This window comes from Piliocolobus tephrosceles, chromosome 12 (genome assembly GCF_002776525.5).
Source record: "Piliocolobus tephrosceles isolate RC106 chromosome 12, ASM277652v3, whole genome shotgun sequence".
Lineage (NCBI taxonomy): Eukaryota > Metazoa > Chordata > Mammalia > Primates > Cercopithecidae > Piliocolobus > Piliocolobus tephrosceles.
In genome coordinates, this window is record NC_045445.1 from 52,511,967 (window position 1) to 52,528,041 (window position 16,075).

The 16,075-nt window shown below is 43.0% G+C and overlaps 1 protein-coding gene across 2 annotated transcripts in view; it reads right to left on the reverse strand.

Annotated features, from left to right (window-relative positions):
• The window catches only part of DRP2 (dystrophin related protein 2), a 44,893-nt gene extending 43,084 nt beyond the window's left edge, over window positions 1–1,809 (reverse strand). For both annotated transcript variants that reach the window (XM_023202894.2, XM_023202893.2), the window contains exon 1: window positions 1,607–1,809. The gene's annotated coding sequence lies outside the window, so the exon portion shown is untranslated. The remainder of the gene's footprint in view (window positions 1–1,606) is intronic.
• Between the last annotated feature and the right edge of the window lie 14,266 nt (window positions 1,810–16,075).

Below are 16,075 nucleotides of genomic sequence, written 5' to 3' on the forward strand. Positions count from 1 at the left end.
CACTTCCAACACTGCCTTTTCACGGAGGTTTCCTTAGAAGGCCCTGAGATTCTCTGGGATCATCTCCCCACGCAAACCTTAGAAGGAAAATCTCCTGAGGCTTGTGGTTCCCACAGGCCTTTTAAAAGGTGATTTACCTGAGGGCCTTTCATCTAGAAACAAGGATTCCTTTGGAAAAGTCAGGAATTAAGATGAACTAGACATAGAGCTTTTTTAAGGCTTTTGTTCTTTTGACAATCAAAATTAAAACATTTTTGAAAAGTATGTTAGCCGGGCGTGGTGGCTCACGCCTGTAATCCCAGCACTTTGGGAGGCTGAGGTGGGTGGATCACCTGAGGTCGGGAGATCGAGACCAGCCTGACCAACATGGAGAAACCCCATCTCTACTAAAAATACAAAAATTAGCCGGGCGTGGTGGCGCATGCCTATAATCCCAGCTACTACGGAGGCTGAGGCAGGAGAATTGCTTGAACCTGGGAGGCAGAGGTTGCGGTGAGCCGAGATCGTGCCATTGCACTCCAGCCTGGGCAACAAGAGTGAAACTCTGTCTCAAAAAAAAAAAAAAAAGAAAAGTATGTTATTTTCCAGACAGCATGCACCATGCTTTCAACGGAAGCAGGCGGCAGCTGCTGCTGACATCCTCCTCTACCCCACTCCACTCCACCCCATCCCAGCCTTGCCACCTGCTTAGACCCAACACCTGTGAGGCCTGGCTTGACCTGCCTACCAAAGGAAGGATAAACATTAACTACCCATACAGTCTCAGGCCCACTTACTAGGCTGGGGCACTTGGCCTGATGCTGGGAAAGGTGGTGAGAGCAGGTGATGGGGTGTTAGACTCCAAGAGAAGCAAGCCCTATTTGAAACCACTCCAAGCTAGGCTTTCAAGAGTGGAAAGATGCCTCCTGATTACAGGGTGTAGAAAGGAAACCAGGGGAGAAGATAAGGGGGAAAAAATGTCACAGAAAAAACAACAGTGCCAGGAAGTAAATACAGAGATGAGATGAGCCCTTCAGCTCCAGGCTCTTAGGTCAGAGCCTGGTTTACTTCAGCCAAGAACTCCTGTGTCTTGTCTGCTGGTCAGAATACTCATTTGTTCAGGGAACCTGCTCCAAGGTCCCATGTTTCCTCTCTCCTCCCTTGTTAGCCAATGCTTTCCACACACCTTTCCTTCCCTCCTGCCAAGAAATACACCCTTGGACAAAAAGCATGCTATTGAGAACCTAAAATAAATAAATAAATGCCCCTCTCTTCTCAGAGAAGCAAACTGTGTACCTCCTTCTTATTCATTTTTAGACCTTAGTTGCTCAAATTGGCTTGAGTTTCTATTCTTGGGCATCTTTTTTTTTTCTTTATGAATCTAAATGGTGACTACTTTATTGTGGGCATTTTTTAATGCAAGTTTTCCCCTAAAAGCACATGCAAACAGACCACAGGCAGGCACATGTACACACACACACACACACACACACACACTCATTTTCTCTCTCTCTTCCCCCGCCCCCCGCCCGCCACACAGTACCTCAGGAGCTTCCCCTCCCTCAGTCATTTCCCCTCAGCCAGCTGAACAAGGGCAAGGCTTGGAAATCATTTTTCTGTGGCCTACCTTCTGATTCCGTCAGGTCTGAGAAGCAGGCGGCAGCTGTAAGCTGGGAGGCCGGGGCTGGGCTGCCTCTGTGAATCAGCAAAGAAGTCCCTGAGACAGGGATGCCGACAGCTGCTGTATGCACACTCTCCCTCTGTCTCTCCCACCTCCCTGTCTTCCTTCTTCTCCTCCTCCGCCCCTCTCAGAGCTGCTCTGTGTTGCTATGCAATCATATCACCAGGACTAACAGCATCATTCCGACCTCAGGCAAAAATACCCTTGACTGGGCAAACGCAGGAAGAGCAAGGACAGTTTTGTAAAACTACCAGAGATGTGGCGGCTCTTGGAGATTTCAATTCATTAGAAGCAGAGGAGGAAAAGCGGAAGAGCCTGAGAAGCAGAGGGGGAGAGAAGGAGACAGGGATTGGGGGAAGACGGACAGAGGGGGAGAGGAGGAGAGGCTTCCACTGGGGAGGAGGAGACAAAAAAGCCCCGGAGATCAATCAGGCTGCTGAGCGAGCAGCCTGGACCCCAACTTACACTGATCTAGCCCACAGACAAAACCAACTTCAGAGCCAGCCGCTGGCAGGGACCCCTCGTAGCAAGTCCAGGATTCTGTTTCTGTGTTGAGGGTTGAAACACTGTGATCTAGAATCATCACTGGTACTCAAGGTACAGTGTTGGGCTCAGGACAGTCTGCCAGTCACCCCTAAGTCTCGTCTTCACACCCTCGTAGATCTCACATATAGAAAAAGCCTCAACAAATTGGGGAAACAAAATGGATCTTGAATAATTCGGGAAAACACAGCTCCTCCATAACTCCCCTCAATGACTACCCCAGGCACCTTCCTGCTTTTGTCCGTACCAGCCCTTAGGAGAAGAGGGTATGAACTCCAAACACCCTGAGAGACCTGGGAGAAGCCACTAGCAGGATAGATACGATTATATGCCTTTACCAAGTGCCCAGCACACAGTAGGTTACTTAAATATATGTTGAATGAGTAAATTGAATGAATGAATAGGTGGATGAATAGCAGTCAGAAAGTCCTCATCCTCATCCTCCTACACAAACATACAAAGATTTAAAGCCCCAGCAGTCCCAGGTCACCGCAAAGGATAAAAGCAGCTTTCTTCTTTCCTCCCTCCATCTCTGGAAACAGGGTGTATATGGAGAGAGAGAAAGACTGGTTGGGAGTGGGTTGCTTAACCTCACTGATTTGCCTCTAAAAACTTTATAAGCTCTGATGGCACTGGAACTTAGAAAATACTTCCTAGGGCCGGGCGTGGTGGCTCACACCTATAATCCCACACTTTGGGAGGCTGAGGCAGGCGGATCACAAGGTCAGGAGTTCGAGACCAGCCTGACCAACATGGTGAAATGCCGTCTCTACTAAAAAAATACAAAAATTCGCTGGGCGTGGTGGTGTGCACCTGTAATCCTAGCTACTCAGGAGGCTGAGGCAGGAGAATCGCTTGAACCTGGGAGGTGGAGGTTGCAGTGAGCCAAGATCGCACCACTGCACTCCAGCCTGGGTGATAGAGCGAGACTCCGTCTCAAAAAAAAGAAAAAAAGAAAATACTTCCTAGGACTAGTATTTACATAGGATCTAGGACTAGTGTTTACAAAGTGTCTAAAGGACCCAGAATTATGTTTTTTTTAGTTCCATTTTAAAATTATTATGTGATTTTTATGAAGTATTTTTATTATTTATTTTTGACAAATAATAATTCTATGTATTTATGGGCTCCAGTGTGATGTTTTGATCTATGTATACTATGTAGAAAAATTCAGCCCAGCTAATTAATGTATTCATCATCCCACCAACTTACCATTGTTTTTGTAGTGAGAACATTACAAATCTATTCTTTTAGCAATTTTGATACATACAATACATCATTAATGACTGTGGTCATCATGATGATCATTACTATTATTGAAAACCTTCAGCTAGAAAATAGTGTGTATATATGTGTATGTTTTCTTTTGAGGTGAAATTTTAAAAACTTAAGTTGCTAGCTTCAGTAAAAGGCTAGAAATATGGCCTGATTTCCTCTTCAAAATAAGCAACATAGAAACCAATAGCCCCTGTCATCAAGCTTTCAGAGCTATGTAAGCAGCCCTTCCTATCTGGTCCAAATAGCAGAAGGCAGGCTCCCATGCAGGTGCAGAAAAAGCCTTTGATTTCTGAAGGGGCTTTTGAAAACACGTCCGGCTTCTCAACCTACACATCTGCAACAGAACATTTCTCAGCTACCTAGCCTAGCCCAGGCCTGACCCTGTCTCGCCCTCCATCCTAGCCCTGGAAGCTTACAGGGTTTGTCAATACCATCCAGAACCAGGGCCCTCAGAGTCCTTTACAACTGACTTGGAATGAGTTGGAGTGGGGAGTTGGCTAGAAGAAAGACCAGAGGGAACATTCTGAGAAATAGTTTGGGATGGCACACACAGAACAACTGTGACAGACATATACAAAACACATGGGAACCTGACTCACTGCTCACCTTCGGCACCAGCTCACCACATGCCCAACAAGCACATAGTCTAGGCTCAACTATTTTCAGAGGAGGGCAAAGAAAGATAAAAGTAGGTCGGGCCACAAGCTTTGACTTTAGTTTCACCTTGGTAACTGGCAGAAGGATGTTCAAGGCTCACCCTGGTATCACTGCACAGGAGTTTGCTAGGGTATTTCAGAGAGGGAGAAAGCATGTGTAAAAGAACAAAGGTTAGAGCACACAGCCTGCTGAGGAACTGCACGTCCTAGTTAAGTATGGTTAACTTAAGACAGGGATATGGGTAGGAAAGGGGAGAAGGTGGCAGGAGATGAAGCTATGGAAGCACATGGGATCAGCCCATGGGGGTGCTGGAATACCATGCTAAGGATCATTTAAAATGTTTAAGGAAGCAAGTGGCATGATCAGGTTTATGTTTTAGAAATATCACTCCAGTGGTTTTCATTCGAAGAACCATTACTGAGTGTCTTCTACACTCCAGATTCTGTGCTAGATCCCAGGGGCACAGAGAAGACTGGAAGACTGCCTTCAAGTTGCTCACAGCCTAATGGGTGAGACAGTTAATTAAAAACAAATACAACAGAGTGATAAGTGAAATGAAGGATGAATCTGAGGGGAGAAAGGCTGGAAGCCTGGGTGCCTGGTAGGAAGCAGTTGCAGTGCTCATCTGATAAGGGCCTGACGTAGGGCAGTTGGTAGTAACGGTGAAAAAAAATGGACAACTCGGTTTTATATTGGAAGAGTGGGCCTCATCCCCAAATGGATCTTCTTCATACTGGCCTTTCCATGTATTGATTCTTCCTTATCTGCCTACTTGCTGCATTGCTAAAGGAGAAATAAACTGTATTTTTGTCCTTTGTGGGTGGGAGAGATGGTATAGCTTATTCTCATTGCTGTTTTGCCATTCCACAACCTTATTTGCTAGTCCCTGACCATGTTTACCAAAACAACTACTTCGGTTCATTTCTACTCTTATCAGACACCCAACCCCAGCCACCTACCTCAGCAAATAACTTTCATTCTCTTGCTTTACTGAAAAAGTGGATGCTATCCCTGCAAACCTCTCTATCTTAGAATGTCTTCCAGTCTTTCCCTCCGATGTCTCCAGACAAAATGAAATCGTTTATTACCTCCCTAAGGTCAATGCCTCTTCCCATAACCTCAGGCCGTTTTCTCTGTATTCCCTCTGGGAACTTCTTATACATTGTTTTCTTTCTTGCTTTCCTCTGCAATCTTCTGGTTGCCTCCCTTTTCCTGCCGTTGAAAAACATGCGAGGAGCAGGAAGTATGTTGACTCCAATGAGCTGGAAAGTGGGAATAATGTTGAATAATGTTTCCCCACTGTAGAAAGCCCCACCCCCTTGGGCCGGGCACAGTGGCTTACATCTGTAATCCCAGCACTTTGGTGGGCCGAGGCAGGAGGATTTCTTGAGCTCAGGAGTTTGAGCCCAGGCAATATAGTGAGACCTCGTCTCCAAATAAATAAAGTTTTTTAAGAAAGAAAGTCCCATCTCACGTACACACACAACCAGTTTAAGACTATGTTATGGACAAACTGGAGAAAGTTTAGAGGGAAGCAGCATCATCAGGGCAAAGAATACCCAGGTTTCAGTAAGGTTGGGAAGTAAAAAGTGTCCCTCAGAAAATGCAGAATAATAATAAATCTTTGCCAGCTATTATTTGCAGAATCTCTTCTGCCATATTATTTGATTTACATAGCAGAGATTGCTTCCAGTGAATTGAGGTTCCATTCAGAAAAACCAAAAGGGTTAGTAGAAGAACAGATAGAGGCAAATGTCTCAGGACAAACAAGATTAATATGAATTGGGATGAGAGAACGAGTCAGAGAGCAGGAGGGAGGGATTTTCACCACATAGATGCAGGAGGCTGGGAGATAAGTTGAAGGAACATGTTAAGTTGGAGGAACAGGTTAAAAATGTAGGGGCACAATGTCGAAAAGGCTGAAATTCCTCATTGGAGTTGATAAGGAATAATGGAAAGCCATAACAGACTAAGGGTTGAAGAATCAGTATTGTCCCAGTCAATGGTCTAAGCACTCTCTGTTGCTTTTGTTGAACATCTGAAAATGCGGAACTCATTTTACACACTTGGTTACCTCCCACCCCCTTCTGCTGTTCTTCAAGCTTATGCTAAACCAGACCCAGCAGCTGGGATGTTACATAACATAACTTCTATTTATGTTTTCAGATATATTCCATTTAGGCCAAAACCATTCAAGCTACGGTTAAAGTGGTACAGATGAAAGAATGTTGAATTAGGAGTCAAAAGACAAAGGTTCTAATCCCGATTTTGCTATTAAATTGTCACTGACCTTTTTGAGCTTTGATTTTTTCCTTCACCAGATAGGAGATAATAGCTGTCTGCCCTGTTTACTTCACTCATTTGGATTGAGACTCAAATGGGATAATGGATGTGAATAGATATTGAAACTATAAAGTGTTATTCAAATGTAAGAGATTATTATTTCTATTGCTTCAAGGTCCTGGTGGTTCTCCTATATGCAGAGGACATACATCCTAGAGCAGACTATAGCAGCTAAGGACATCGTGCCAGGAATTTAATTAGCTCCCTGTTTCCATGCTAGATCAGATACTATATTTCTTTAAGTAGACATACCAACCACACAGTTCAAGTTTATTCACTATCTTTCACATTATCAACCTTCCTATCCTTCTTTCAGCCCAGACTGCTAGACATATGCACATTCACTAGCAAACTTTCACATATGAGCTTCCAAGAAAACATATACAATTCAATAAGAACTACTGATTTTCAGCTGGGTGCGGTGGCTCACACCTGTAATCACAGCACTTTGAGAGGCTGAGGCGGGTGGATCACCTGAGATTGGGAGTTCAAGACCAGCCTGGCCAACACGGTGAAACCCCCTCTCTATTGAAGATACAAAAATTAGCTGGGCATGGTGGCAGGTGCCGGTAATCCCAGCTACTTGGGAAGCTGAGGCAGGAGAATCACTTGAACCCGGGAGGCAGGGGTTGCAGTGAGCCAAGACCACGCCATTGCACTCCAGCCTGGGCAACAAGAGCAAAACTCCATCTCAAAAAACAAACAAACAAAACAAAAACAAAAACAAAACAAACAACCAAAAAAAAACCTACTGCTTTTCTAGGCTAAAGAACTGCTATTGATTTGTACTTTCATTGTGTTTAGGATACTGAGGCAAGATGGTCACTCACTTCTTGCTTGTAACTTGGATTGAGAGGGGAAGGGAATTAACATTTTGGAGACTGTATTCTGTGCCAGGTAGTGTAAGGCACTTGACATCTGTTACCTCCTGCAATGCTCACAATGATTCAGTGAGGTAAGGGTTACTATTTCCAACTTTACAGACAAGGAGACTACAGCTCAGAGATGTTAAAAGTAACTTGTCCAAATTCATAAAACTAATAAAAAAATTCAAGCTGGGATTCAATCCCAAATCCACCTGACTCCAAAGCTGATACTCTTCCCACTTCTCTCCTACTTTTAGGCAGGGCCACAGTATTACAAATAGGACACATCCTAGAACTTACCACTTCATAATTCTAGGTACACTTGAAAGCACATACTGGCGTATATGGGTGGCAAGCACCTTGACCGCCAACTGGTAGAGACCCCTTTCAGGGATGCCTTTAAACCCTGAAGTTGCTTCGGAATCTAAAGCAACCCTGGGCCTAAACAATGAGAGCTGTCTGTTTTATACCTAGTAGCAAGCTCTATCTGTCTCACAAAAGAAAGGCAAGGTATTTATTTGCTTGGTAGAGGCAAAGTGACAATTTCAAGGTGAGATTCTGTCAGTGATAAAAGGATGCCTCATACAGGGCAATAACCAGTCAAACTCGGAGCTACCATATTGGCCCCTCCTTAGATCCAATCTTAAATTCAATCTCACAGGAGTCAGTGGAGTTAGTAGGTACCTACTTGGTATAATTTGAGGAGGACTGAAATGCTATCACTAATAAAAATGACTTCCCCCACTGGCCCCACCATGGTGCCTGCAATTCCCTATTAATCATTTCCTTCAGGTTAAAGCATCTGTCAAAATGAAAGTGCTATCTTCAGTTACTATACATTATACTCATGAGTTTGTCTCTTTCATTCTAATTACCAGACAGGCATGGGATAGAGGGCAAATGATTTCGAAGGGGAAGGCAAAGAAGGAAAGATTCAATGTGTTGTATGATGCACAGCTAGAGTCCAACAAGGCTAGGTTAAGACATTTTAAAACCCCAAGAACGATGGCTGGGCATGGTGGCTCACGCCTGTAATCCCAGCACTTTGGGAGGCCGAGGTGAGCAGATCACGAGGTTAGTAGTTCTAGACCAGGCTGGCCAACATAGTGAAATCCCGTCTCTATTAAAAATACAAAAAGTAGCTGGGCATGGTGGTGCACACCTGTAGTCCCAGTTACTCGGGAGGCTGAGGCAGGAGAATAGCTTGAACCCGGGAGGTGGAGGTTGTGGTGAGCCAAGATCGCACCACTGCACTCCAGCCTAGGCAACAGAGCGAGACTCCGTCTAAAAAAAAAAAAAAAAAGGCAAAAACAAACAAACAAATAAAACAAGAATGAAAGAGAGAGATAATGGTACAAACCCGAAATGCTCATAAATAATTTAAGATATAAATAATACTAACCTATAAAATAAGCATGAGAGAATTTTAACAAAATCTGAACTTTTTCGTAATTAAAACTGTAATTCTTTCTTATTGTCATACAGTTCACTTTTTAAAAGTGCATAATTCAGCCAGGTGTGGTATAATCTGAGCACCTTGGGAAGCTAAGCCAGGAGGATTGCTTGAGCCTGGGAGTTCAAGACCAGCCTGGGTAGCACAGTGAGACTTTGTCTCTACTGAAAAATATTTAAAAGTTAGCCAGGTATGGTGGCTCGTGCCTTTAGTCCCAGTTACTCGGGAGGCCGCGTGAGGAGGGCCATTTGGGTTCAGGAGTTCCAGGTTGCAGTGAGCTGTGATTGCACCACTGCGCTCCAGCCTGGGCGATAGAGTGAAACTCTGTCTCAAATTAAAAACTCCACACTCATTATCAGTTGCCCTTCATTTCCCCCTAGTCCCTTCTCAGGTCTAGGCAGCCACTAATCTACTTTCTGTCTCTACAGAGTTTCCTATTCTGGCCATTCTACACAAATGACATCAAACAACATGTGGTCTTTTGTGTCTAGATTCTTTCACGTAGCATATTATCATCAAGCTTCACTATATCATTCCTATATATGGCTGAATAATATTCTATTGTATAAATATACCACATTTTATTTATCCATCCATCAATTAATGGACATTTGGGTGTTTCCACCCTTTGGCTATTATGAATATTATTGCTATGAACATTTGTGTACAAGTTTATTGTATGAATATATGTTTTCAATTCTTTTAAGTACATACCTAGGAATGGAACTGCTATGTTATATGGTAACTCTATGTTTAACTTTTTGAGGAACTGCCAGACTGTTCATCAAAGTGGCATCTCCACCAGCAATGTACAAGGGTTCCCATTTCTGCATATTCTTGCCAATACTTGTCTTTTTTAGTATAGCCATCCCAGAGGGTATAAAGTAGTATCTCACTGTGTTACCACACAACTGATCCTTTTTAAAAAATATATCCAATACTCAAATCTTTTAAAAAAAATCTTTAATGCCTCTATTAGCTGGTTTCCTAAGCATGTGCTTAAGCTACCTATTATTAGGCCATCGAGGACTGCTATCAGTCAAATTAATTAGGTTCCTGGGGTTGGAAAGCAGATAAGGGAGGGCCTGCTCGGTATAAAACATTTCCGACACCAAAGCAAGATTCAAAAATGACTAAGTCACAATCTCTGTCTAATAGGGGAGGCAGACACCTACTCAAACAACTATTAAACAAAGTAGAATGAGAAAAGTGCTAATAATAAGGCAGTGGAAGTGCAGAGGGGTGTTAAGGCAAACTAGATGCAATTCTTCCAAAGTACAGTACTAAGCAGCCTCAAACATCACCAAAGCAGCCTAGATCCTTTTTCCTATGCAGCTACCCCATTAAGCCAGAGTCTTCTTGGAAACAGCTATAAGAGCAGGGAATAAGGCTCTTGGAGATATACTGTGCTGGAACTGAGAGGTATATTTGTCATTTTCTCATTTCAATGACTATTCATACTTACTACCCACTGGGTAACCTTTCAGGCCTAGCCTCATTATTTTTAGTCTTATATCAATTTGTAGGACTGTACTGAAGAATAGCTGTAAAGTGCTTTGTAATTCTATGGTGTGTTATAAATAATCTCTCATTGCAACCACCTTACCAATAATAAGCAAATCCTACTCCAGCAGTTCCACATTGTCCCCTCTTCAATCTACTATTTTACCTGAATCATTCCCATTACACTTCTTTGTATCAGAACACTCCAACTTCTGGAGATAATGGTTACAATCAGCTAAACCTTCGGAGACCTTTGTAGTCTTAGAACCAGTTTGATTCAGTATTTTGCTTCGGAACTAGAAAGCAAGCCAGGGAGATTGCTCCCACTTCATTAATGGAGACAGTGAGGTACACAGAGATTAAGTGACCCAATAATTAAAAAGGAAATATTACCAGACTGAAGTTCTGTGTGTCCTCCCCATCTTACCCTCACTCTACCCACAAGAAAACTGTAGCTATTAAGGTTGTGGGTTTGGGGTGCCTACTCCCCAGGTCCCAAGCCTTTCTCCTAAGAGTAGCTAAGAGTAAGCAGACTGCCAGAGCACAGCTAACTCATATTCAGCAGATCAAGGAAAGGGATTTTCACTTTTGAACTGTTCTCTACTTTCCTGAAGTGGGACTCAATTGTGTTTGAAAATGCAAACACAACCTAATTGCCCTCAACCGTCTGTCTAAACTTCCTCAGAGCAATGGGCCAAAAACACGTGACCCTGCCTAAGGGAGGCCTTGGGGAAGCCCTTTGGAAATTAGAGCCCTCTAATCATTTATTTATTCAATTATTTATTGAGTACATACTCACTTTAATATTTCAGAGTGGTATTAGCATAGTGGTTACCAGCATGGGATCTGAAGGCTGACTGCCTGGGCTCAAATCCTGATGCTACTATCTGCTTATTGATTTTAGTTTCCCTCTTGGTAAAATGAAAAGACCAAAATTGCCAGAGGGTAGGTATGAGGATGAAATGAGATGCATATATGAAGTGCTTAGCACATTGCCTGGCACATGGTAAGTATTCAATAAATGTTAGCTAGTATTGTTATTCATGCTGAATCAGAGCAAACCTGTCAGGGATCAATGAACAATACATAATAGATAGTGGAGTACAATTTTAGGGATGTTCCACCAGTTTCATGGGTCCATTGCTGAAAGCGTTCTGGTGAAGAAATATGTGCTAAGAAGAGCAGTAGAGAAAGTGTTGTGATTCAAGGAGGTAAAGTAGAAATTACACTTGGATGCCAGAGAATGACTTGTTGCATTACTGAAGTTTCAGAAGAATATAAATGCTAAGGAGGACATTATTGCATATCAATGCATTCCATTCTAGAGGAAAAGATTCCTGCTAACAAGCCCAGTCCTTAGCACCAATGTTTTCCATCACACTATAAAGCACAGAATTAAGGCAGTGATTCTTAGGTGCAAAGTCCAGAACCTAACAAATTATCCCCAATTTCTCCCAGCAACACTTTCTGGAATTAGTTCTGTGAGTTGGGGTGCCTCAACTGACCCCAAGAAAAGGAAACAGTGGCCGGGCACAGTGGCTCACGCCTATAATCTCAGCACTTTGGGAGGCTGAGGCAGGTGGATCACCTGAGGTCAGAAGTTCAAGACCAGCCTGGCCAACATGGTGAAACCCCATCTCTACTAAAAGTACAAAACATTAGCCGGACGTGGTGGTGCGCGCCTTTGATCCCAGCTACTCGGGAGGCTGAGGCAGGAGAATCGCTTGAACCTGGGAGGCAGAGGTGGAGGTTGCAGTGAGCTGAGATCATGCCACTGCGCTCCAGCCTGGGTGACAGAGCAAGACTTCGTCTCAAAAAAAAAAAAAAAAAAAAGAAAAGAAAAGAAAAAAAGGAAATGGTGTCAGAGAGAAAAGCCTATTGATGAGCCTATTGAGAGGATTAATTTAGGACTACCTTGAGGGGCTTGGGGGCCTCCTCCTGGGGCAAGGCTCAAAAGAAATGTAGGGAGAGTGGGGAGTGACAGTGAGAACTCTGTTTTGACTATATTAATGACTGCCAAGCAGGGATCTTTAACCTCATTCCTGGCTTTCATGTTTATTTAGTGTCTATTCTGTGCATAGCAGTGCCAAACATTGTAAGGGATACAAAAGAAGCCACAAATAAGCTTCCAAACTGTGGTTAAATTGAAGTGAGAAAAATATTCTGCATTTTCTGCCCATAACTTAATTCCAGATTGCAGAATACAAGGTAACAGCTGCACTAATTGCTTTTATTTTACATACAGCACTTAGATTTAGGGCCTCTTGAACTCAATTCACAAACTGACATAAAACCATGTGTGAGTACTTCTGTTTGTTACAGCATTGCAGCCAGAACTGTATAAAATTCTATGTTTATATTCTTTGCTGCACTGGTCTCTCATTGGACTGGTATTCCACAGTCTTTAAACAATAACTAACCCACTGAAATATTTCTGGTCTTTCCAGGGATCCCAAGGACATATACACAGTGGATTAACACCATCAGCCATTCCTGTATCAGCTCTACTGTTTTCTCTCAAGTCCCTTTGCCATTTGAAGGTCCTGTTTTTGTTTTCTGCTCAGTGGGCTGAACCTCAGAAACAGTGGGCTGGTGAACAACCATTTGTGAACAATCTAATTGTGAGAGAAGCAGGACAATGGCAGACTGAGCAGAATGAACCCTAAGCATCAACAAGCTATGAACCCATGCATCGGTACACTCTCCAGATTTCTCAGAGTTCCACACACCTCCCACTTAGGGTAAGAAGGCTCACAGTGAGGGGGAGGTATGAGGCAGAGGCAAGTACTTTTCTACGATTATTTTTCTTTTCTGCAAGACATGCTCAAAGAGTCCTCCTTTGATAGTGTGGGATGGATTAGGTGTAGTTCGTCTTGAAAGCAAAGAGACGGCCTCTTTCACTCATGTGAACCTGATTATACTTCCTGACTCCCACAGAGATGAGCCAAGCACCCACACTGTCTAGTCTTTTCTTCTGTCCAAGCTAGCCAAAAGATCTCCTCTTATTTGAAGCTTGCAGCTACTGCTATTACTATTACTACTGCTTTGTATCACTGTTTCTTGCTCTTGGAAAAGCTCAGCCTGATAGTGCAGGAACTGAGAAATTAATTCTGACCTCAAAAGGGGATAGCGTCTGTGAGACTTGCAAGAGGGGCTGATATTTAAACCAGTCACTAGGCAGAGAAGAGCATTCCAGGCTGAACAAACAGCACGAGCAAGTGTGCAGAGATATGCAAGGGCATTGTTCTCATATTCAAGTTCAGGAAAGTGAATAATCTAGTGGGGCGACAGGGAAGGCCATCAGAGCAGTGAGAGTGATGCCAAAGAAACTGGAACAAGGTAGAGTGGGGCAGATTTGTGAAGCACATTGAATGCCATCAGCAATGAGGCATTCTAAGCAGATGAAACACAATCCAATTCACTCTGGCAGGAGTATGGAAGTTTGATTGGCAGAGATAAGGAGACCATTTAGGAGGCTCTAGCAAGGGTCTAGACAAGAAATCAGAACCACATCTAGGGTAGTGGTACTAAAAGGTGGCAGGTTTGAAAAACACTAAGAAATAGTAGTATGTTGCTAAAAACAAAAACAAACAACAACAACAAAAAAAACTAGCTCTCTGGAAAAGCCAGGAAAAGAGACTTCACTAAGAACAAAATTGGCCAGCACCCTGATTTTGGACTTTTCAGCCTCCAGAACTGTGTGGAAATAAATTTTGTTGCTTAAGCCACCCAGTCTGTGGTATTTTGTTATGGCAGCCTAAGCACACTAATACACATAGTATAAGATCATTAAATACTTGTTGAATGAATATTCAAGTGTTAGGACTGATCCTGACATTTGTATTGGAATTAGTATTTTTTAGAGATAAAATCTATTAAGACATAATGAGAAAATAGAATTAAGAAGAGGCATCACGTGACAGATCTTTGGTGATGGATTTTTCTCTGATGTAAGCTTTGCTCTGTGAGGCTAGTGAGGGGTTTCTTGTCAGGGTTTACAACAGTATCACTAGCCAACATATCTTTCCCTGAGGACCATCATATTCTTCCTCCTCCATTCTTGATTTACTTATGACATTAGAAATGCAATGGGAGGACCAAGCATGATGGCTCACACCTGTAATCCCAGCACTTTGGGAGGCTGAGGCAGGCGGATCACTTGAGGTCAGGAGTTCGAGACCAGCCTGGCCAATATGGTGAGACCACATCTCTACTAAAAATACAAAAATTAGCTGGGCGTGGTGGTGCACACCTGTAGGCCCAGCTACTCAGGAGGCTGAGGCAGGAGAATCGCTTGAACCTGGAAGATGGAGGCTGCAGTGAGCCGAGATTGAGCTGCTGCACTCCAGCCTGGGTGACAAAGCAAGACTCTGTCTCAAAAGGAAAAAAAAGGGGGGGCGGGGAGAAAAGAAATGCAATGGGAAGCTGGGCGCAGTGGTTCACAACTGTAATTCTAGCACTTTGGGAAGCTGAGGTGGGGGAAACGCTTGAGACCAGGAGTTCAAGATCAGCCTGGCCAACATGGTGAAACCCCATCTCTATAAATAAATAAATAAATAAAATTAGCTGGGCATGGTGGCAGGCACCTGTAATCTCAGCCACTTGGGAGGCTGAGTCAAGAGAATCACTTGAACCTGGGAGGCGGAGGTTGCAGTGAGCCAAGATCACGCCACTGAAGTCCATCCTGGGCAACAGAACGAGACTCCATCTCAATTTAAAAAAAAAAAAAAAAAAAAGAAATGCAATGAGAGAGTTAGAAAGGTATTTATTAACTAAACAAATATGTATTGAGTATCTACTGTGCTATACAATATGCCAATTATCTTATCTATTTTTTACCACAAGGCTTAGAGGCACTTCATATTACTCCCATTTTCAAATAAATAAATTGAGACTGCTAGAGGCTAAGTAATTTGCTCAAGGTCATCTTATAAGTGGTATCCCACCTTTAAACTCATGTCTTTTTAAAAAATGGTCTTTTCCCCTTCCTTACCCCTACCAACCAGCAGGGTGCGTTCTCTACTCAATAAATCTCTTGGCTTCTGCTTATTTCCACACGAGGGGGTACCGTGCTGATTGCTCTACACGCATTCTCTTAATTCATTCTCATGACAACCCTAGGCATCTAGCACAGTTTCTGGCAAACAGTAAGTATTCAATAAATACTTTTTAAAAGATCATCCGTGTAACAATAATAGTAACTAACATTTATTTTGTCTTCTGTGGGTCAGCATCCATTCTAAACATTTCACATGCATTAACTTATTTAATTTCAACAACACAAGGAGCTAGTGACCATTATTATCAATTTTAGAGATGCTTATCGATTATAACTTTTTAGTGCTTTTGGCTCTAATGGGTGTCAGTTGCTGGCAGGAGTTGTAGTGATAGCAGTAGTATTTTCAGTCCCAATCAAGGTGGTAATACTTGGGCAGACCTAGACTGATTGTGATAATGTCTCTAACAGTGCAACAAAAGTTACAAGCTTGTGGGCTCTACCTCAGGACTATTAGTTTCTGATTTTTGGGTATCACTCTTCTTCCTTTTGTCCCACTCCCTTTCTCCCTTTTACTATGCCATGTATCCAAAATCTTTGTAACTAATTTTATTTCAATAGTTTTTGGTTACGTGGATGAGTTATTTAATGGTGAATTCTGGGATTTCAGTGCACCCGTCACCCAAGCAGTATACACTGTACCCAATACGTAACCAATTATTTTAAGAGTTGGGGTCTCCCTCTATCACCCAGGCTGGAGTGCAGTGGCATGATCA